This window comes from Lepisma saccharinum, chromosome 12 (assembly GCF_977018435.1).
Source record: "Lepisma saccharinum chromosome 12, izLepSacc3.1, whole genome shotgun sequence".
NCBI lineage: Eukaryota > Metazoa > Arthropoda > Insecta > Zygentoma > Lepismatidae > Lepisma > Lepisma saccharinum.
The window spans coordinates 18,615,836-18,638,112 of record NC_139240.1 but is presented as its reverse complement, the minus strand read 5'-3'; the positions used below and the strand labels follow the sequence as shown (position 1 = coordinate 18,638,112).

At 38.3% G+C, this 22,277-nt stretch overlaps 1 protein-coding gene across 1 annotated transcript in view; it reads left to right on the top strand.

Annotated features, from left to right (window-relative positions):
• Nucleotides 1-22,277, top strand: part of LOC145996394 (gamma-butyrobetaine dioxygenase-like) — a 70,118-nt gene that overhangs the window by 5,687 nt on the left and 42,154 nt on the right. The window lies entirely within an intron of this gene.

Here is a 22,277-nt window from a genome sequence, read left to right as displayed (position 1 = left end):
AATTTCAGAGAACAGATGCGGCACAAAATTGTCCACCAATCTTATATTTGAATTTGCCGGGTAATCGGTACCATCGAGCTTTACAACATCAAATTTGATGTATAGATCTGCTCTGTGGGGGTGTATAAAGCCGTCCCCTACATCAAGGTCAACCTCTATTTCTGTGTTGGGTTGATTTAAATTTGCAAATGTCCTCCTGTTTGGAGGGAATGATTGTAGCTTATAACTCTCAATATTTTCCATTGTATGTATTTTTATTTAAATATTAATCTCTATGATTGCAGTTGTTGTGGCTCCAGCAAAATCAACTAATTCTTCTTTTTCATTAGTGACCATCAACTCAATGTAATCTATTCTATTATGGCACACAGGAAAATATAATGTTGGGGATGGATTGTAGATGATGGGCTCCATGAATTCGGAATTAGGTTTGAATGTTGCAATGATGCCGGTTTGTTTGTGAGTGCCTATGCTATTTGATTTGGTGATCATACCCTCGGCCACATTACAGTGAATATTCAGAGTCTCTATGGCTAAGAATTTGGGTATATTGATAGCAGTGTGTTTGATGCCTGCTTCAAGTTTTGTGTTGTTCTCAAAGCCTAACAGCTCTCCTATAGTACCCAGATCCACTGTTTCTGTAGCAGATACAATCTCTACTCTGTGAGTGACAGAATTTTGACTTAACACTACACCTCTGGGTAATTGAGCATTTAGAGTGGACAGATTATACTGCCCTGGAGTGATGACAATTTTTTGATCCCCTACTGCAATTGTATTGTTGTGGTGCGTAATATTGGGGATCAGGTACATGCCGTAAAATGCTCTGAGAGCTATTGTTTTGGGATACACTATGTCATCATGCAATTTGAGTTTCAATATTGAATTTTGGCTGGTGAGATGGAATACCCCCATGATGTTTTAAATACCACAAGGCTTTTTGAAAATTTTCAATTGATGGTTTATTTATTTGAGACATATATCTGAGAACGGATAAACACAAATGTCCGCAATTAACATCTTTGAAGTTTTGAAGACGGGCATTATTGTAATAAAGATTAGCTGATTTTAAATATTTTATTAAATTTTCAGGTGGAACACCTCCAAATGAATCAAATACAAATGCCTCATTGTTTAAATATTTAAGATAACAAATCCAGTGAGTGCCCTGATTTTTGTACTTATCCAAATTAACAATGCCACACTCTTTGTTGAGTGGTTGTTCTGGTAAAGAATCAGACATGTACACACCCCTAAAATGTTTGATGCCCAGTGGCTTGATTAAAGCTTCAATATCTTGGTTTGTAAGCGGCTCTTGTTTTTTTTAAACTTATTCATGGCTCTCTTAACACCTTTGCCTTTTTTCTCCATGGCCAGGTTATGGCGCCTCTGCTCATCTAATTCTGCCTTATTTTTCTTGGCATCTATTACTGTTTTTGCTATGGCAGCTGATCCCCCAGCCAAGCTCCCAACAGCCCCGAGAGCAGCTAAGATGGCAGGGATAGTAAATATGAAACCCCCCACATGTGATTTTTTTCTTGATTGCTGTAATTTTTTTAATTGGGGTGTGCTAAGCAACAATTTCATACCATGCCCCTTTGCAATACAAGAGCTTTTTTTCTTGCGCTGCTTTTTGGTTAAAAGACTGTCAATAGTTTTAAGAGATTTGAGACCTGCATAAGGTATTTGATACATAACACCCTTGGCCTTCATTGTAGGTTTATTATATACATATTCACAACCCCCACCCCAATTTTTGTTTGGTGTTCATAGCAATGGTAGTCCCCAATGCTGCTATTTTTTCACTCAAAGAAGCATCTTTGCTTACAAATCTACCAAATGCAGCCTCTTCTAATTTCTTGTCTGCAACATGTCTCTTGTCAAGATCAGAATGTGTGTTGTATGCTATGTCATGGTCTCTACAAGCAGCATCTAAAGGATTAACACCAGGATCACCTCTGTTTAATCTATGGTCCAATTTTGTACCTGGACCACAATACTGATAGCCTGGAATATGTAGTTCAAATGGCAGCTTGTTTATAATGTCATTAACCAGGCCCCGACCCTCAGAAATATTCCAAAATTTGGGGGGTAGAGTATTAATAATTTTTATGAGATATCCAATCCCCTTAGTGTCATTCACTATAAAATTAGACAATTTTGTGCTTATCATGTCCATAATTCCAACCTTTTCATTGTAAAAATTGTGGTTCCCTGCATTTTCCTCCCCAGCTATCACCAATAACCTATCCACAAGTTTCCTGACATCATCAACCCACACAAATTCTTTAGGCAGGGTGTTGTATTGTTTGATTCCACTGCCAGTCTTGATCTGTGACCATATGGGCTTGATTAAATTGTTGTATTTTGCTCCACTGCTCGACTTGACTCTTTTTTTGTGGGATCATTGTTCTGGTAAAGAGCATCTGATTTTATTAATATTTCTTTGTAATGTTCATAATCTTGATCTGTATAGCTGCCAGGCCTCTTCCTAGTCATCAGTTCCCACAATCCAGGTGTGCCGGGGTACTTAACAAAAGCACCTTTTTCTCCGAGACGAGATTCTGAATAAACAATCAGATCATCTCCCATAAAAGTTACTCTGAAATTACCAATTCTGTGTATGATACTACCATCAAGCTCTGTGTCAGCATATAAACCAAACACCTCATCTTTATTGTCTTTAGGTGTGGTTAAATATTTTTGAGCAAGAAGACCCAATTCAATAGGATCCTGAGTAGCTTCAATTCTTCTAGGAGCAACAGGACTAGGTGTGTGAATACTGGAAAGTGGGGTGAATGGATAATCTAATATGTTCCTTGCAGCTACAGGTACAAGCTCTGTGATCAAATTTTGATTCTGCTCTGTAACAGTTTTGATATTCTTACCTAAATTATTAATAGCATCAATTACAGGCTGTTCTGTTTGTTTGTGTTTTTCATAAATTCCCCGGTTCTCTGATTTCCATCCCTTAAATCTTTTTACAAGATAATCTCTTAATTTAAGATCATCAATGATTGGCCTTTTCATGGTTATTTATATATGTCTCAACGTCTAGAAAATCGTTGATTTTATTTCTGTATTTGCCACTATTGGGTGTTCTTGTCATATCAATTGTGACAAACCCATAACTGTCCTGGCTCCAGCACTTGCTGCAAAATTTAGAAAAATCATTGTAGCTCAAGTCCCCACCTACATATTCATCATGTATGTGTTTGAGGTTGGTATGATCTTGATGAAACACACATATAAAATTGCTGTTGTCTCGGATCAGTTGCTTCGGTATTTTAGAAAAAGTCTGTGCCAGGTAGAAGCAATCAATGTTTTTGTGTCGGCCCTGTGTAAAGAAATTTCTAACCTTGTTTTGATTATCCAGTATAATGTCATCAAACACAACAACAGAATTATCGAGACATTCATGGAGTGGCTTAACATCTGGTTCAAATGTGGCTATATCCAATCCATCATATAGCTTCATCAGCTGCTGATATTTTAATTGTTCCAAGCTCTTAGAGAAGACATACAAGTGCCTGTTTTTCCAGTCTAACCAGTTGGGTGCCAATAAAAAATTATCAACCATTAGTGTAGTTTTACCACAAGCAGATGGCCCAACAATGAGACACCTAATATTATCAGGCAACAAGTTGCCATTTCTCTTATTCTGCTGTTCAGGTTCTGGCAGCCTTTTTATAACATCCCAGGTGCTCATATTATTATTTTGTCTGCATCGATCCAGCTGTTTTCCGGATGACCCAGCCATTTGACAAATAACTTGTTGCCTTTTCTGCGGATGATTTTTTCTATGAGATATGTGTCAGGCTGTTTAGTTTTGCTGAGCTCTTGTTCATAAAACCTGCCTTTGAGAATTTCTCCTCGATGATCTTTTATTATATATGTGTTAAGGGTCCCGGGTTTAACTTGAACCACTGTAAATAATTCGGTGCTCCAGTTTCTTGTAAAGCCTCTTTTGAATAAGTGCTTATATTTGCTGATTCTTACTTGATCGCCCACCCTGTATTTGGCCCTTCTTGTTGTTGGCTGGTATCTAGGATAATAAACAGTCCTGATCAATTTTTGCTCATCAGATGAAGTTACTTCAGAGGGTTTCATGTTGATTGTGGAATGGACAGAGTTGTTATATTTTTGTACAAGTTCTGGAAGAATATTAAGCCATTTATAATTACCTTGGAGGGTAAATTGTTTATACATAAGATTTTTTAAGGTTTTGTTGAATCTCTCTACAATTGAGGCTTTGAGATCACTGTAACTCGAGTAATGTTTTATTGACTGGCTTTTAATAAATTGTTGGAACACTGAATTATAAAATTCTTTGCCATTATCTGTTTGCAAATAGCGCGGTGATCTTCCACTCTGATTGATGATTGTTCTGATGGCTTCTGTAACACATTTTCCAGTCTTGGATTTGAGTGGCATAGCCCAGGCAAATTTTGAAAATGTGTCTATCACAGTGAGTAGATACTTGTAGCCCTTGTTGATTTTGTCTAAGTTTTTCAACTGCCCACTTGACAACTCAATCAGGTCGCTCTGCCATAAATCATCTATGCCCTTTGTGACTACTGGGAGTCTCTTAAAATTATGTCTGGCTTGTCTGTGTAATTCATCAACAATAATTTGTCTAGACATAATATGAAAACAAGAATATTGCAACTATGGGGTGTTCAGCAGCTGAAACTGCAGGATTTTCTAAATATAATTTGTCTCCAATATGTATTTTAAATTCCAGAGAGCCATCATCTTCAGTATAGGCTGTTTCTAATGTATCGGGATCTGTAAAATCCTCTAACTCTACACTGGTGATTTTTGGTTTGTTGTCAGCATTTGTTATTGATAAGGTAGGGTAGTGGTGTGCCTGTGGCTGATGCCAATATTTGATCTTGATTGGTCTCAATGTGCCCCCAACAAAAAACTGGTAATAAAATTGTGCAGGGGACAGCATATATATTTTGCCACCTGGTGTAAATGGTGAATCATATTCTTTGTTGGGGATGCTGTACAATTCAAGAATTACTGTATGTTTTGGATTCTCGATTATGCCTGTTATTTCTTTTTCTGCTGTAAGCAATCTGCTTGTTACAGATTCAAGGTGCTCATTGATGGTCCTAACAACATCATCATGGCCTGGCCTGATCTTTATGTCCACAGCAAGTCTCTTGTATTGTTGCACAATTTCTTGAAGCTGGGTGGCAAAAACAGACAGAGCATTTGCTTGATTAGATTCCATGGTCCCTAGCTGTTGCTTGATATTAGCTACAATTTGTTGCAAATTTTCAACAACTGCCAATTTTGAATTTTGAGCAGTGAGATCATGGACCTGTCTTCTGATATCCTCAAACAGGGCATGCAGTTCATTAATATGTTGATTCGTTGGTAGAGTGGCAACTGTCTGAGTAAGTTGTTTGATCTCTGTCTGGATATTCTTGATATCTTCTGATTTCAATATGCGATTCACTGCCCTCTTTATATTTTTAAGTTCCTGTGATGTAGGCAGATTTGACACTGTATTCTGCAAAAATTCAAGTGCCAATTTTACATTGTTTAATTCAGAAGCATCAGCCACATTTTGCATAGCATTTTGGAGCAGGGCTATATCTGCCTGAGAGGGTGTTGATTGTTGTAAAATTTCAAGCTTTGTTTGGATATCATCGATCAAGTGATGAAAATGAGACAGTTCAGATTCAGTGTTGAGGTTTTCAAGCTTTGTGATCTGTTGCTGGACACTGACAAGTGTATCTACAATTCCGGGCAGGCGAGATTCTAGTACATTTGCCAAATCATTTTGCACTGCTGCTATTATACCTTCAAGATGGGTTATGGAACTTTGAATTTTTCCAAAATCTTCATACGTTTCAAGTTGCAGCTTGATGTTTGCAACACTCCGAGTTATTGCATTCAAAGCATCAGAAGATGGTAAATTGTTCATAAAATTTTCAAGTGTCTCAATTTTTTCTTTAACCTCGGCTATGGCATTGTTCAGAGGGCCCAGATTAGGTATCTGGAGTGACTGAATCTGTTCTTTTAGAGTGGAAATCACTAGATCAAAATCTTCTTGTGATTTTATGCTTTTGACAATTGTTTGGAGCTGTGCCTGGACATTATTTATCTGCTCTTCCAATTGTTGTTTCAATTGCTCGGAGTTGGTAGCCTGGGTCTTAAATTTGGCTTGAAGAGCTGCTACAGCTTCTTCTAAACTTTGAAAATTATCTAATGTGGCCAAATCAGTATATTTTTGAAGCAATAATTTGAGTTCAGAATCAATTTTAAGAAGAGGGTCCATGCATTGTGATTGCAAATTTGTAATTTCTAATTGAAGGCTGGCATTGAGTGTGGCTTGTAAAGCTTGTAAATCACTTCTCAATTTCTTGACTCTGACATCAAGCATCAGAATCTCATCACTGTGATCTTCATGCCTTGTATGGCCAAATATATCATTAGGCATTTTTGTTTTAGTGGTTATTTATTATAGAGTATCTGATTCTTAATTCTATAAAAAAGGGTATAAGCTTGTCATATGATCCCGGGACCTCAATATATAAGCAGTCACCAGCAGAAACAGTATATACAGTGCCAGAAATCATGTTTGAGTGCTTGATTCTATAAATATTTCTCCCTACTGAAATCTTGACATCACCCTCAGGGGTTGTAATAAATTGCAATTGCCCACCTACAGGTAATTGGTAATGATTTAAATTATTGTTAAATATGTACAATGTTTTACCTGTTTCATCATTATTATCTGTAAGTATGCTGTTCAGATGAATAATTAACAAGCCACTCAGTTTAGACATATCAGGAGAGGCTTGTGGTGTTGGCAGGTCCATAATAGCCTGTTTTTTGAACCCAAATAAGTTCATAGGCATGTTTATTTATTTCAAATCATGCTCTGTAATTGGGCATTGTTTGCCATTTTTCAAATCACAATGCCCCCAAGGTAAAGTATGTATGCCACATGATAAAATGCATCTCTTATCATCATGTGGGTCCAGGGCCACTTTTCTTACAATATTTGAAGTCAATAAGTGATCCTCACTCTGAATTCTATTTTCTGATGTTCTGATTGAATTCTGGGATTTGAGGCAATTTTCATAATCTTCAAATTGGAGATCTTTTTCAACAGTTACTTTGCCAATGCCTTTGGCCTTTTTGGCAACAGCGCCACTACATGTTTCAAAGGTGTACATCTTGGCACTTAACCCAGCAAATTTCACAATAACATCACCACATGTCTCATCTTTTAACTTCCCAGGCACCTTTTTGTTGTGGGGTTGAATTCTTGTATGTTCACTGGTATCAAAGTATTGAAACAATTCAGGCTGTGACATATCTTGATAAACATCTTCTGTTTGAATATCAAGAATAAAACTATCCGTGTCCATGTACAATAATTTTACACGATCACCATAAAAAGGTTTCAACACATCATAATACAATATTAACATATGTAATTTGGACAATTCCAATATTGCAGCCCCTACATAAATAGGTTTATCAAATTTGATCTTTGTTTTCTTCATGTTGAAAAGTGCCATGTGCTCATCATAAATTCTTCTGTAATTGAAATTGGGCTTTGCAACCAATTTTTTGCTCCGGCTGGGGTCAGTAATTATTTTAACATCGGTATGTTTTCTGACATTTTCAATAGTTTTGCCATATACAGAATTCACCATCAATTTAAACAAGGCCTTATCAAATTGGCTCTTTGCAGATGTTCGAAGCTTTGTATTTGTATCAATGTATGGTTTCAACCATCTTGAGTGCCTGAACCTCAAAACTTTGCCAACTTTGGTCACTTGAACACCATGTTTCATCAGGAACTGGAGGTTTTTGTAATATGTGACATATCCCTGTTTCGGCTCCAGAGTCATCATGAGCTTCTTCTGTTTAGAGCCAGGTGAGCACTGAACCTCGGAAATTGGGGGCAGATCAGAAAATTTATTGTGCAAATGATCAGGAATTGTCAGATCAACCTCTAAGAATAGGCCATATTCACTGTCATCAAAGTCCTTAAGATCCTCAATGTTGAAATTTTCAACCCACTCAAGCCCTGCATATGGCAGTTTTTGCATCATGGCATGACCATAGAGGCTGTTTGCATCTACATAGAGTATATAATTTGATGGCCGTGCTGGATCATAATCAGGCAGCATAATATGCTTGTTATTTGCTCTGGCATATCTCTGGGAACATTGCACCATCCCTCCTCTTATACATTTCTCCATAAACAGATACATATCTTGATCGTGGATCAGATCCAATTGCATTTTAGTATTCAAAAACGTTGCGGCCCATGCTAGGCCCGGGGCACTGTAAAAATACACTGGGTCCAGTTTATAATTTTTCATGGAAGATTTTCTGAATGCTTGCAATATATCAGCTAAGAGGGTGACATCAAGTTTCAAATATGCCATGTGATAATCACCAAATGTCTTGCATTTTAAATTGTTCCACATCAATTGGGCATGGTGATAATCTTCATCAGTGATTCCAGATCCTCTGATTTTGCTGTAAAACTCTTCTTGTGGTGGCAGGGAACACTCATCAAATTTAGAAAAATCTGTAACATAGTCATATGGATATACACCCTTCCGCCTAATTAATTTCAGGTCCTGATTTGGAAACAATGCACGTGTGATTTTGAATTGATCATCAGATAATTGATTTGCCAGTGTGGGCAGGCCAGCAGATAAAAATCTGTAAGAATCAAGAAATCTTATGTGAATAGGAACACCATCAACTTTAATTATCTTGCTAATAGATATATATTTCTCATCATTTTCAGCTAAAATATTTAAATTCTGCTTGTCAAACCCCTCGTACCTGATCAGATGATGGAAATCATAATTGGATGCTCCGTGGCAAAATATGGGGATAAATCTTGGTCTCTTGATCTGAATATTGCAGCTATTACACAGGGCCATTAAGAATTTACCATCTGTATGAGAATGGTGATGAACCTTGATATTTGTATCTGAAAATTCAGAATCACATACCGGGCATTTTTCTGCATTGTTGAAATCTTCAATCTGTTCCTCTGTTAAAGGCAACATAGGTTTTGATTTTAATAAGATGTTAGATGCTATGTCACGGCACACATTTTCTATTCTATGTGCAAATATTTTGATGGCATTTGGTCCCTTGTATGAATATTCTTTAATAACAACACCATCCCGTATAACCATAAAACAAAAGCTGGAAGGTTCATGTAGCTGGTATGGTGTACTTGAAGATTCTTCGGGATCTGGATTGCAGAATGCAAGAGGATTGAGATTTGATTCAAAATCACAGGCAATATATACTGGGTGTTCCAAGAAGGCTTCAAACTTTTTGAATTTGCAATTTTCACTTGGATTAGGCATTACCATATGAACAGGTTTATGGTTCCCACAGTATTTCAGATGCTCAATTAACTTGTTTTTGGCAATTTCTGCACTCTCTTCCCGAACCCCCTTCACCATTTTTCTACCATCAAATTCAGTTAAACATCTTCTGCACAACTTGAATATTTTTTTATATTTGTCTAGTTGTGTTCTCACTAAAGCTTCAAGATTATGTATCAGAGTGTAATGATATGTGCCATCCCCTTCAATTAAGAGCAGATCAATCGGAATAGCAGATTCATCATCAAGTGTACTGATTCTGAGAGGTGCTATCGGGCAATTGCCAGTGGAACAAATAAATACATTAATAGATAATTGCTTGCCATTGATGTGCCTGGCCCTTTTTTCAAATTTGTCAATATTCTGGACAGACATTGGATATTCCAAACCCTCCATTGCATCGTCAAAATCATGTTCATGTTGCTTGTAATAAGTTATTCTCTGAGGATCCCTTGAAACTGGATACAAAGCAGCTAAAATACACCACAGAAAGCATTTCTGGTCGGCATTTTTTATATTGACCACGGCTCTTTTGTTTTTGATATTAGCAGGTAATGGCACATAAGTGGAACCTTGTAATGGGCTGAATTCAGAAATATTAACATATAATTTGTGCGGAGAACCGCATAGGGTCCATCCGGACTCTTTTGCAGCAAATTCAGAGTGTTTATTATTCAATTGATCTATCAACCTGCTTATTATTCTGTCCGAATTTGTATTTGAATATACTGGTACAGTTTCTGTTAAGTGGGGATGTATAAATTTTGTGCCGTTTGGCTTCTTATATTGAGTATACAATTTGAGGGACAGCTTATAAGAGCCATTTTGTGCATTTAGAATTGCCTGTATATCAGGTTTTTTACTGTTCAAAAAATTCTTAATGCCACATCTTGGCTCTGATACAAAACGGTGATCCCTTAATTGGCCGTTAAAACTGCTACGGATGGGTTTATAGCGTGGCTGCTTTGCTGCTCTGGCATTAACAGGTGCTTCGTGCTTCCTTTTCAGACCAGATGTGGATGGTTGCTGGGGCAATGCAGAGCAAGTATCTTTATGTTTATATGTAAAATATTCCATGTTATATTCTCTATGGCATTTGGGGCAAATAATTGTGGGAGTTCTGTATTTGTCTGGATTGCAAATTTTTTGATGCTTGGCCCAATTAGAACTGGATATATTCTTATTGCATTGATTGCAATATTTTTGATTCGGCATTTTTGTTGTTGTTTATTATATACAATTTCCTGGGTTTCAATTCAAAACTTTATACTGAATAAAAATATCAGTTGAGTTCAGCACTGTGCTGTGTATGTGTGTGTAGGTGTGTATGTGTGCATACACTTAATATTTTTGGCTTTGGTATTTATATAAAATTTCCTGGGTTTTAAATCTAATCTCTATGGATTAATATTAATAATATTAATCTTATGACAGATTGTAAAGCCAATAGCTTACAAGTGGAAAAAGAGAATAAATATTCATTCACACAGGACAAATATAAGCTTGACTCTAAATATGAGTGGATTACAACAAATATCAGATTTTATATTGTTCAATTAAACCAAACAGGCGTGTAAGTATGAGAAGTACTGTAAAAACACATCTACTCTCCTCAGCCACTCTCACAATACTGGGTGATGCAATACTCGGGAATTTCTGTAAATACTGGCGCTGAGGAGAAACGTGCAAAACAAAAATCAATACTACCGTCTCGGGAATTGCGCATATTGCCACAGAGGGGGAAACATGCAAACACGGAGCAATTCTAGAAGAGCTCTGCATATTGCATTGTTTTAATATTAGATAAGCAATTTGAATGGTATCCAATTGAACTTAAACCTGAAGTAAATATGTATAGGTGGGTATGGATACAAGTTTATATACAAAAATCTGGCTAATGCAATTTTTGTATATATGAGCAAATCTGCTTGAGGGGGGGGGGGGGTTGATACTTTCCGAATACAAAACTCTTGGGTTAGGCAGGTGCTACACTTGAACAAAAAACTCATATGAACATGTTGAGCAAGTTTTAAGTATAGCAAATCTGCTGGAGAGAGGTTCGTACTTTCTGAAAAATTCCCGAGGGCATTTTTACAAAAATCTTGAATTATGCAGAGCTCCACACTTGAGCAAAAAACTCATGTAGGCATGTTGAGCTTGTTTTAAGTATAGCAAATCTGCTGGAGAGGGGTTCGTACTTTCTCGCGCTGTCCCCACCACAAACACCACTACTTGAGGAAATGAAATGAAGGGAGAGAGATACCTTTCAACATATACTGTAGCTTTCTGTGTTTTTTCCTGCTCATCTTGTGAAGAGATGTTTACTGTATTCCATTACAAAATTCGGTTTAACCGGCCATAGGTTCGGTTAAGAGGGCGCCCACTGTAGTGCAAAATAGAATGCCTGTGCGATAATTTTTATTCACAGCATGGCATGAACCATTCACAAGAAAGAACTTCTGAGAATATCAATAACGAATACACAAACATAATCACTTATCAAAGAGTAATTGATCTTTGGCACTCTCATTATAAGTGCATATCTGCACGCCCGAGAGAATTCCATAAAATTCATGTGATCTAGGCAGAAGACATACGTCGCTCACATGGTAAGTTTTCCCCACAAATTTCGGGTTACCAATTTGTGGCTCAAACTTACAGAAATTAAATATTTATTTTTATCTGTGTGGACAATATGTATCAGACACGTATCCAGGAGTTTATTTGATTTGATTTTCGATATCTAGCGTCGCTTTTCTGTCGCGACGATGAGGATGAGCGATATGACGAAATTGATGAAGGAACACTTGCAAAGAACACCCATGACCAGGCCAGTATTCGAACTCGGGACCCTTGAATCGTAGCGTGCTGTGCTAACCACTTTGCCACGGAGATCAGCTCCAGTAGTTTGTTCCGGAGGGATTGAATAACATTTGAACACCGTTGTAGGCGGAAGACACTATATGCCGTTCTTTAAAAGTTAGATATGTTACGTTCCTAGTAACTTTCCTCACCCTTTACTCCTATAGCCGGGAGCATTGAGGCTCTAAAGGTCTACACTGAAACCTATCTTCAGGGTAGGTGCAGAACAAATCCAACCAACGTCGTGAAGTTTTAATGAAATGTTTATTTACGGCTTGAATACTTACAGCCAGTGGTTACGTAATTCATAACTGGAACTTCGAGATCAATTGTTAATAGATAATTTCAAACTTACTAGAAAGGTCAAACTAGGGTGTCCCAAACCTAGGTTTTACAGAAGAGCGGCATACACCTATTCACTTCTTCCTAGACTTGGAGTTATCACCCGAGATTGCCAATTTAGGTTTTACAGAAGAGCGGCTTGCACCTATTCACTTCTTCCTAAATTGGAACTTATATCCCATTCGGCTAACCTAGGTTTTACAGAAGAGCGACATACACCTATTCACTTCTTCCTAGATTAGACCGTTCCTATTTGGCGAGTCTAGGTTTTACAGAAGAGCGGCTTGCACCTATTCACTTCTTCCTAGACTGACACCAGAACAGACCTCCTTACGGACCAAACTCCTTCGTATTTATACCCAAAGTTCCAGCCTCGAACACCTGTCTTTAGGTAATTTCTTATTAAAATACTCTAAATTACAACAGAAAGATATTTGAAAAATACATAGTTTGGCAATTAATAATTTACAAAGAAAGTTTACATATTCATTTGAGTTAACAATTATTTCTTTAACGTTGATAAAATATTACATTTTGGAAATATACAAATTTAAATGTTCCGCCATTATTTAATTACAATTAGGTTAGTTCATCAAACATGGATAATCTTTGATTGGCAAATCTATATTTACATCATAATAAATGCCCGTTGTCTTAAGCGAGCTGTCTTCATTAGATAGTTACAGAAAGGTGAATACATTAGTTCAACAACGCCTTGATTGGCGCGTTCATATTTGCGTCACAACATGGACATTAACAATGACTTGAGGTGACACTATATCAAATTTTCTTTTAACACAGAATTGCAAAGTTACAAAATAAGTAAGGTCGTAACAGATATATGCAGTGCTTCTCTTCTGGCCGTACCCGCACCGTTTTAAAGGCAAGAATAAAAATATTTGGTAACATTTTATTTTAATGAAACAAGATAGATAAAGAGAGAGAGAGAGAGAGAGAGAGAGAGAGAGAGAGAGAACACGCGCGTGTAACTTCATGAATCATTATAAATTATTTTGTATAGGAAGTTGATAAGAAATCATATTTTTTCCGGGCTTTGAAGACAATGCTAACCCTGAAAGTAGTCCGTTTCACCTTAGTTAGAACCAGAAAAACATTTTTTGTATTTTCCGGCATTTTTTGTTTTACGTCATTTTTCAGTATCTTTTTGCCGTTTTTATTGCATTTTTCATCATTCTTTAACTTTCTTTTTTCTCCTTCTTCGTTGTTTCATGAGTTTTAAATAAATTTACTAGCATGAAATGAAGTAAAACATGAAAAAAATACAAAAACTATATACATTTGTACTTAATTGCTTTTCCCCAAAACAACAGATTTTATCAACGGTAACACAATTAAGCCTTGTTTCCATGCTGAATACACTAAATTTGCTGACCAAGGCAGTTTATTAAAAATAAAAAAAACTTTAAACGTAAAGTTTCTACCCTATATCAGGGTCTTCCTCAGACGGAGAACTAACCTAAGCTAAACTAGGGTAGAAAAGTTACGTTTATAATGTTCTTGATTTCTAATAAACTGCCTTGGTCAGCAACTTTAGATTTTATCAAATTATTCAACTAGTCTCTTGTAATTTGTGAAAAATGAAGCTTTCATTTTTGTGGCGGAAATTATTTTTAGGTCATTCTATTGGTCGTGTTTTGATACGTTTTAAGTCATCAACTTTCGAGCCTTATGAACATACCACAACATTTTGCATATTTCTTACATGGGTGCCAGCAGAAAATTTTCTATGCTGTGCCAAAATCTAAAATATACATCCTTAAGTTAGATATATCGACATAATGTTTACATGCCATCGTAAGAAATAATTTTTATGGAAAAAAAGAACTAAGCAAGAAGCGGTGGGGAATGAGAGAAAGGAAGAGAATTAGAATTAGAATTAGAAACTCTTTATTCATGGGCGAAGTTCAGCCTCTATCTGCTCTACCACTTAAAGAAGCGACAGAGAGAGAAAATGAAAGAGAATGGAAACAAGAGAGAGACAGATAAAGAAAAATAAAGAAGCTAGTCAACACGCACAAGCACAGACAAAGAGAGAGGGGGGGGAGAGAAATAAGGAAGTGAAAAAGAGATAGAAATAGGAACATGAATGAACTAGATAAGACAGAAAGAAGGGGGAAGAGAAAAAATGGAAAAACGTGAAAGAAAGAGAAGAGAAATATGAAAGAAAACAGTCAGAAAGAGAGAGAAGTAACAGAATATCGATAGAGAGAAAGATTAAAGAAAAACGACAGAAAATGGGAGGAAAACATAGAAGAGATGTTCGAGAAAAGAGGAAATAAACCCTGATTGATAGATACTAAAACTGAGAAATGGTCGAACGTTAGTAGACAATTTTTCGTATTCCAATTGGAAGAGTACCGGAACCTTTCTTCACAGAAAGAAAGGACTGTGTATAAGGATTGACGTTTCTTAGGAATTCCATGCTCTTGTTAGACGTATTACATTTGATGGTAATTTTATTCTGTTAGGCGTGTTAGGTTGCTGCTGTTGGTAATTTTACGATTTTGTCAGATTAGGCTTGCTACTTGAATTTTTTCCATTCCATGTAATAATTCATAATTGAAATGATTTCACCCTTAAGAAGAGCGCTATTAAAGGCTATTACCCTTTCTATAAGGGTAACTCCACCTACCAAGAAACCTGTTCGAAGATTGATTTGCTTCATTTTACTTTGCTTTTTGTGCTACTTTTGGTTAATTTGCGAAGATGGGGATGAGTGATGATGTGATGAAATTGAAGAATGGACACTCACAAACATCCCTCACCTGGCGTTGTAGCGCGATGTGCTAACCACTCCTCCACGGGGACCGGCAGATCCATTCGAAGAAAATAACCATTTGTTTGCATATAAAATTATGAGGGATGTTTTAGGTCTTGAGTTGCTTCTACTTTTCGCCCCCTAAAAGTCTTTAATGCAAAAAAAAAAAAAAAAAAAAAAAAAAAAAAAAAAAAAAAAACAACCTTTCAGCATTATATTTAACAAATGTTAAGAAAAATCTAATGCTATTGATATGATTCAGAGTAAAATAAATATCTAAGGTTGATTTGAGGTCGAAGCGACAAGCAACACGACCCCCTTCAGTCAAAACAAGCATTCACGAACAACAGGCCGAGACGACACAATGAGAAACCAGTCCAGTCCTAGCAACACGTGCAGCTTGCCTCTCACTTCGATACTAAAGGTTGCATTGATTACTGAGGGTACAGCGCCTAGAATAACGTAGTGTGGAAAACGGCATGCTTCTGCGCTCTCTGGTTGGTTCCACTCGAAAATGATCCGCTAGAGGCGCTGGTGTTGACCCCGGTGCTTGGTGTTCGACTTCTTATAATGGAAGTAAATGGAGTTTTCGCTGCAACGTCTGATTCTTTTACATGAAGCATTTTTATGAATGTGATAATGGCTATGATATTTGGTACAGTGGTCGCGAAGATGTTAACGAACATTCTAGACAGTCGACCACGTCCTGTTATCGTCATACTTTCGTTAATAATACGGGAGAAAAAATACGCGTGGAATGCTCTTGGCAACTAAATTTTTGTGTATGAATTAGGTTAATTATTATTATTATCATCATCATTTCTTTTAAAGATATACACACTGAAGCATTTGTATTTTGGATATTTACTGTCTCTTTTCTTCCGCTTTAAACTAATCGCGGCGATGATGATAATGATGATTGCATGAAACGACAAGGGGAACCCCACAAAACTTTCTTAGTGCCATCGACATGAGTGTAAGGAAACTTTCAAACCAATGGGACAAGCGACACGGGATGTTCACACTGTCACACTAGTGACACACACTTCCAGACTGTAAAATAGCATTCATTGCACATGCGAGGGTCCAAACAGCAAACGACATGTTCATATGGCGTATTCGCGTGCTACTTGTTACTTCGGTCGGAAAGCTCCTTAAAGGAAGGGTGCTGAGACCGAAGCGACGTGCTACGGGGGAGTTCCCAACTAAGTGACAAGCGACATGGTGCTTTCAGTCTATTAGCAAGCGTTGCTTGCGAACAACAGATAGGCGACACGATAAACCGCACATTACAACTACAGATCTAAGCGACACGATAAGCAACACGTGTCGCTTTGTCGCTTCTGCGTCGCTCAAACTGGGCCATTTCCTCAATAGCTTGCAACATGTTGCCGTGGTTTGTTGTTCGCACATACGCGATGCAATGAGTGTCTTGCTTTAGTGAGATTGCGCACCAAAGCGGCACGCGACACTTAACGCTTGAGGATTTCATCAACCGAACGCTGGCCTGTGCTTCCCGTCATGCCGCTACGATGTGAAATGTTGCTCTTGATTGGCTCGTTTCCAAGCAACATGTGTCGCTTCGGTGTAAAAGTTGCCTTGGACCGAAGGACCCGTGTCGCTTTGGTGTGAAATCCTCGTATCGTTTGTCGCGTGTCGCTTTGGTGTAAAATCTCCTTGAGGAAACGGTGCAGTCAGAGCTTGTGTCCCTACGGTTCGAAAGGCTGCATTGATTTCCGACTGCTCGCTTTCAAGCGACATTTGTGGTTTGTCGCCTCGGTATGAAATATCTCTCAGGATACTATTTATATTCTAATAACATAGAAAAATAAACTCTAATACACAGTCCAAGACCTGACGTCTGGAATCACGTTGCGATGTTTCTTCTTGTGTTACGCATGCTATTTATTTATTAATTTTATTTTACTTTTCTTTCCAAATTAATGCCATTTCGTGACTGCAAATCACTCCACAAATATAACTGTTTCCATCAATTCACTTACCGCCTTTCTAGAGAAACAAATCTACACAATATATTCCAAAAACTAACTAAGCCGCATTACTTTCATAACAAAATTAGCACCTGGGTCGATCGCACTGCCATCTACTTGTCATCGTCTCGGGGAACCAGTTTCTTGGGTCGTTTTCCACACTATAAAAGGCGCTGTACTGAGGGTTCGCCTCCAAGTAAAACGTGACGCTTCGGTCTGAAAGCTTCCTAGGGACTACAATATCCATATCTATCGGAACTTGCAGATTGAAGGGACACGTGTCGCACGTGTTGTTCGGACTGAACTGTTTTCTCAATACCGCGTGTGTGCACACACACATCCGCCTCCCCTCCCCCTCTACGAAACACAACAGGTGCTTCTCCCTGATTTCCCTTCTGGGAAGATCACCCTGAGGGAATTCTATTTCAGGACGAGATTAAACACTGTCAGTCATGTCTGCGCCAAACTGCACTCTTTTGAGTCGAACTATCACAGCTACACTAGAAATGACAGAATAGCGCTTCAGGTAGTTCTTTTTGAACAGAAGAAGTGTTATCCCCAGTTCATATTGCATATTTCGCGTCGTTTTTCGCGTTAAAATGTAAAATTCGATGTTATTCTTTAAAATGGCGTAATTCGCGTTATTTAGCGATTCCGAAACACAGAAAACTTGCCTCCTTTCAGAGGCGCAACCACGAATTTTTGTCTGAGGGGGCAAGTACCGAGATAAACATACCAATAATAATAATAATAACAACAACAATAATATTAATAATAATGTTAATAAAAATAATGTTAATACTAATAATGTTATTATAACATTATTATTATTGTTATTATTGACTTGCATTATTTTACTTTGCTTATTGTGCCACTTTTGGCTAATTTGTGAAGATTGGGATGAGTGATGGCATGATGGAAATGATGAATGGATACTCTCAAACATCCATGCCCATGCCGGGATTCGAACCCAGGACAAACATTATTATTACAATTAGTAGAGGTAGTATTAAAGACGATATTATCCTCGTAAATTTCGCAAAAAGGGGTAGAAGTTGGTGCTAAAGCATTTGTGTTGGAACAAACGATTTGAATTACTTTTTTAACACGTTCAATTTCACATTAATAACGAGAAACAAGCACATAAACAATTTTTGAGAGACAGAAAATGTTTGATAAATGCATTTCAAATTATTTTTTACATTAACATAACTTTCATGCATGATATATGTTTCACATATATATGCAATGTGGAGTGACGTGGACACTAAATTGTGTGCGTATTCAAAGTTTCCTTAATAAATATTATATACAGCATATATTGTTTAAATACATTACACAACCAATTCATCCATCTCTCAATAAACCAACAGCAAAAATTACATAAATTGTCTCCCAAATGTGCATGCTGCCATTCCTCAAACAATTGTTCATGCATTTAAAAGAAAATCAATTAAGACAGTCGTATATTTCTGTATGGTGATTTACAGTGCATTACAGAGAACAAAGAGAGATTGCGAGCGAAGCGATCACGAAAATTTTTGGATCCAATTTTTTTTGCAGGCTGAAATCAATATTAATTTAATAGGGCGCAAATAATTTCACGGAACGCCATGGCCAGTGGCGTACCCAGGGGGGGTTGGTGGGGGTTAAACCCCCCCATTGGTTTCGTCATTTAAAAAAATTCAAAGCAGAAATACATTTTATTTCATAAATCGCCAATATTGTAAAATGTTTACATTTGGCAATGAGAAATGTATTTGCTTCCAGAGGCCTGCGCAAGACCTGGAGCAGACCCGTTCGCGAGACATCTCTCCTGAAATGCCATGCAACCTGCGCAACAACCTCGCTTGAGCAGCTTGTATGCCCACCTGCCCAGATCGTTCCTGGCAGGCATTGTAGACCCGCAGGGTACCCGCAGTCTTACGATACCTAGTAGGTCTCAGTTCGTTCTTTCCATCAACTGCAGACCCCTCCCTTTGCATGACGTAGTTGCTTCGAGTAGAAACTGCACCGGGCCCACACCGTTCTGCAGTGTTGCCAACTGCAATAGATTTTCACTACTTAGAAAAGGGAACTCAAAGCTTCGTAAGCCACATCACCAATGAAATGAGATTTACGAATGTTGCTACCCCCCCCCCTCACACACACACATTGAAATAGGTTTTCCGTGGCACAGGATCTATAAGTATATGTCGTAAACAACCAATATATATATATATATATATATATATATATGTATAGTGATATAGGGCAGGACTGAAACATGTCACGTTCGACGCTGAGGTCGCAAGTCGAACAACACACTGTTCTACTGCGAACACTAGGGCCGTAGCCAGCCAGGGGCATTGCCGTTACCCTCGTTTGGGGGGGGGGGCAAGTACTTGGATAAACGTGCCAACAAGAACAATCACAATAATAGTAATAAAGTAGCATGAAAGGCATTATAATCCTCATAAATCACGCAAAAAGGGGGTAGAAGTCGGTTCTCACGCATTTGTGTTGAAACATAGGATTAGAAATATTTCTTTTCAACACGTCAATTTCACATTAGCTAATAATGGAAAACGAGCACACAAACTGTTTTTGAAAGAAAGGAAGTGCATGATAAATGCATTCCGAATGTACATACATATGGCATGTAAAATTTCCATCTACAATATTTTGTTTTCACATGGAGCGACGTATTCCATAATCAATTCATCCAACTCGTAACAAACCAACATTAATAGCAAATAATATCACGGGCCGCCATAGCATTCTCTGTTTTAAAACTTTTCTCACTTAGATCGTTCGGCGCTCAGGGCCGACTCCCGCTACCCCTTTGCTACGGGCACATCGCGCTGCGACGCCAAGGGTCCCGGGTTCGAATCCTGGTCGGACTTGGTTGTTTGTGAATGTCCATTCATCAATTTCATCAATCATCCCCATCTTCGCAAATTAGCCAAGAGGCACAAAACGCGAAGTAAAATAAACTAAATCAAATCAAATAAAAAAAAAACCTTTGCTACGGCATTGAACTTGATGGGACTGTATAATATTTTATAATATATTTCTACTTTCATAAAATTTGAAATCAAGGGGTTGCAATTACCCCTCCATTCCCCCTCTGCAGGTGCCCTTGGCCGTCTGGAATGAAAATGCAAGAAAAATATGAAAATTAATTCCATCTTGAGTACCCTTTAGCCCTGCTACTCTTAAATTCTGCTAGCCTGTTTTTTCTTGTACTTTAATGTTTGACCCCCGACCCTGACCCCTCCGCTAGACTAAATTTCCGTCCAAGGTTGTGAGCAATGCACCCTACCCCCTCTGGTTGCGCCACAGCGTGCCTGGTGAAGGCACCATGCAATGAAAAACAATTAGTTTTCAGTAAGGAGATTTTTGTTTGCTCGATCATTCATTTAGATAAATGAAGATGTAATATTGCGTGCATTTTCTGGCAATAAGATAAAACTGCTTACGCTGAACTGAAATCGCTAAGTATATAAATTCTCCTTGGAGGAGAGAGCTCCTCCTAGGACTTCGTAGGATTTAGTAGCTACGTAAGTAGCCAACACTGGCTGCAGCCGTCCACGTGGTGATGAAACACCTGGAGCGGCACGCTGCCGGAGGGCTGTTTCCTTCCAGCAGGTTTTGCAGGCGCCCGGGTCTTGTTGAATGCCCAGTTACCTTGTAAGCGCAGAGCGCCTTGAAGACCAAGAACCCGGGTAAAGACGCAAGTCGACTCGTTGCCGTGGCCAGGCGAGCAGGTATACCTGTCCTCGCGGGCAAGCGGGCAGTGGGTAGGTAAAAAGCAGACTATGCAGGCCTCTATTTCCACTTAGATCGTTCGACGCCCATGGCCGTCTACCGCCGTCCCCTAGCTACGGTTCTGAACTTAGAGTAAGAAAAGCAGGCATTGCGAGCGAAGCGAGCGAGAAAAAGTTTGCGAAAAGTATTTTTATTTGCATAAAATTTGAAGTTCTGGGCGGTAATTGCCCTCTGCAGGTACACTTAGCCGTCAATGCTTGCCCCTCTTGCCCCCCCTAGAACTCATTTCCGACCAAGGTTGGGGGAAGGGCAATGTTCCCCCTGCCCCCTGTGGTTGCACCACTGCCTCCTTTATCTACCCAAATACATTTTAAATACTTTATTTTGCTTTCCTCGACTTTTCGGTGTTATCGTTAAAACGAAAACTTCACGTGCCTACTTATAAACCAAAGGGTCGGTGTCACTTTTGTGAGAACCCTCTGTGTCGCACTTTGCTTGCCACCTGTCGCGTGTCGTTTCGGTCTGAAAGATTCCCATGATACACTCATCACAAGCGAACACAACGCAGAAAGGAATGTGCTGGTTTTATAGGCCAGTGCAGCTGCAACAATGGAGTTTGTAGTTCGCCTCGGCCTGTTGTTCGCGCATGCGAGGTGAGTGTTTTTCGTTATAATTAAGGGGCCCGTGTCGCTGAGTAAAGTTTCCCCCTAACTTTTACAGCCTTTTCTCCAATGTGGTATGCAAAAGAACAACAAAATACGATGACTGTGAATTTCAGACCACTCAGGGGGCGCAGGGGTGCCCATCCCCCACCCCCAAGGCCAATGGCGCAATCCCCTCCAAATCTTGTCATGCGTCCCCCCCAAATCATGTGGTAATCCACATGAAGTATTTAATTACGATAGCTTGTCTACTGAAAGTAACGTTTTTTTAAGCTTTATTGAACACTATACTTCATCTACCCGTCCTCCTTGAACAGAGGTTTCCATCAGCTAGACCGTGGATGCATTGCCCCTCAAAATATTTTGGGTGAATACGTAATAATTCATTTTATTTGAATACAATAGCCTGTTAAACTCTCCATATTTTTTAATGGTTCAAATTTTCGAAATAACGGAAAGCTAGCAATCTCAAATGTCATAATTATATACATATGTA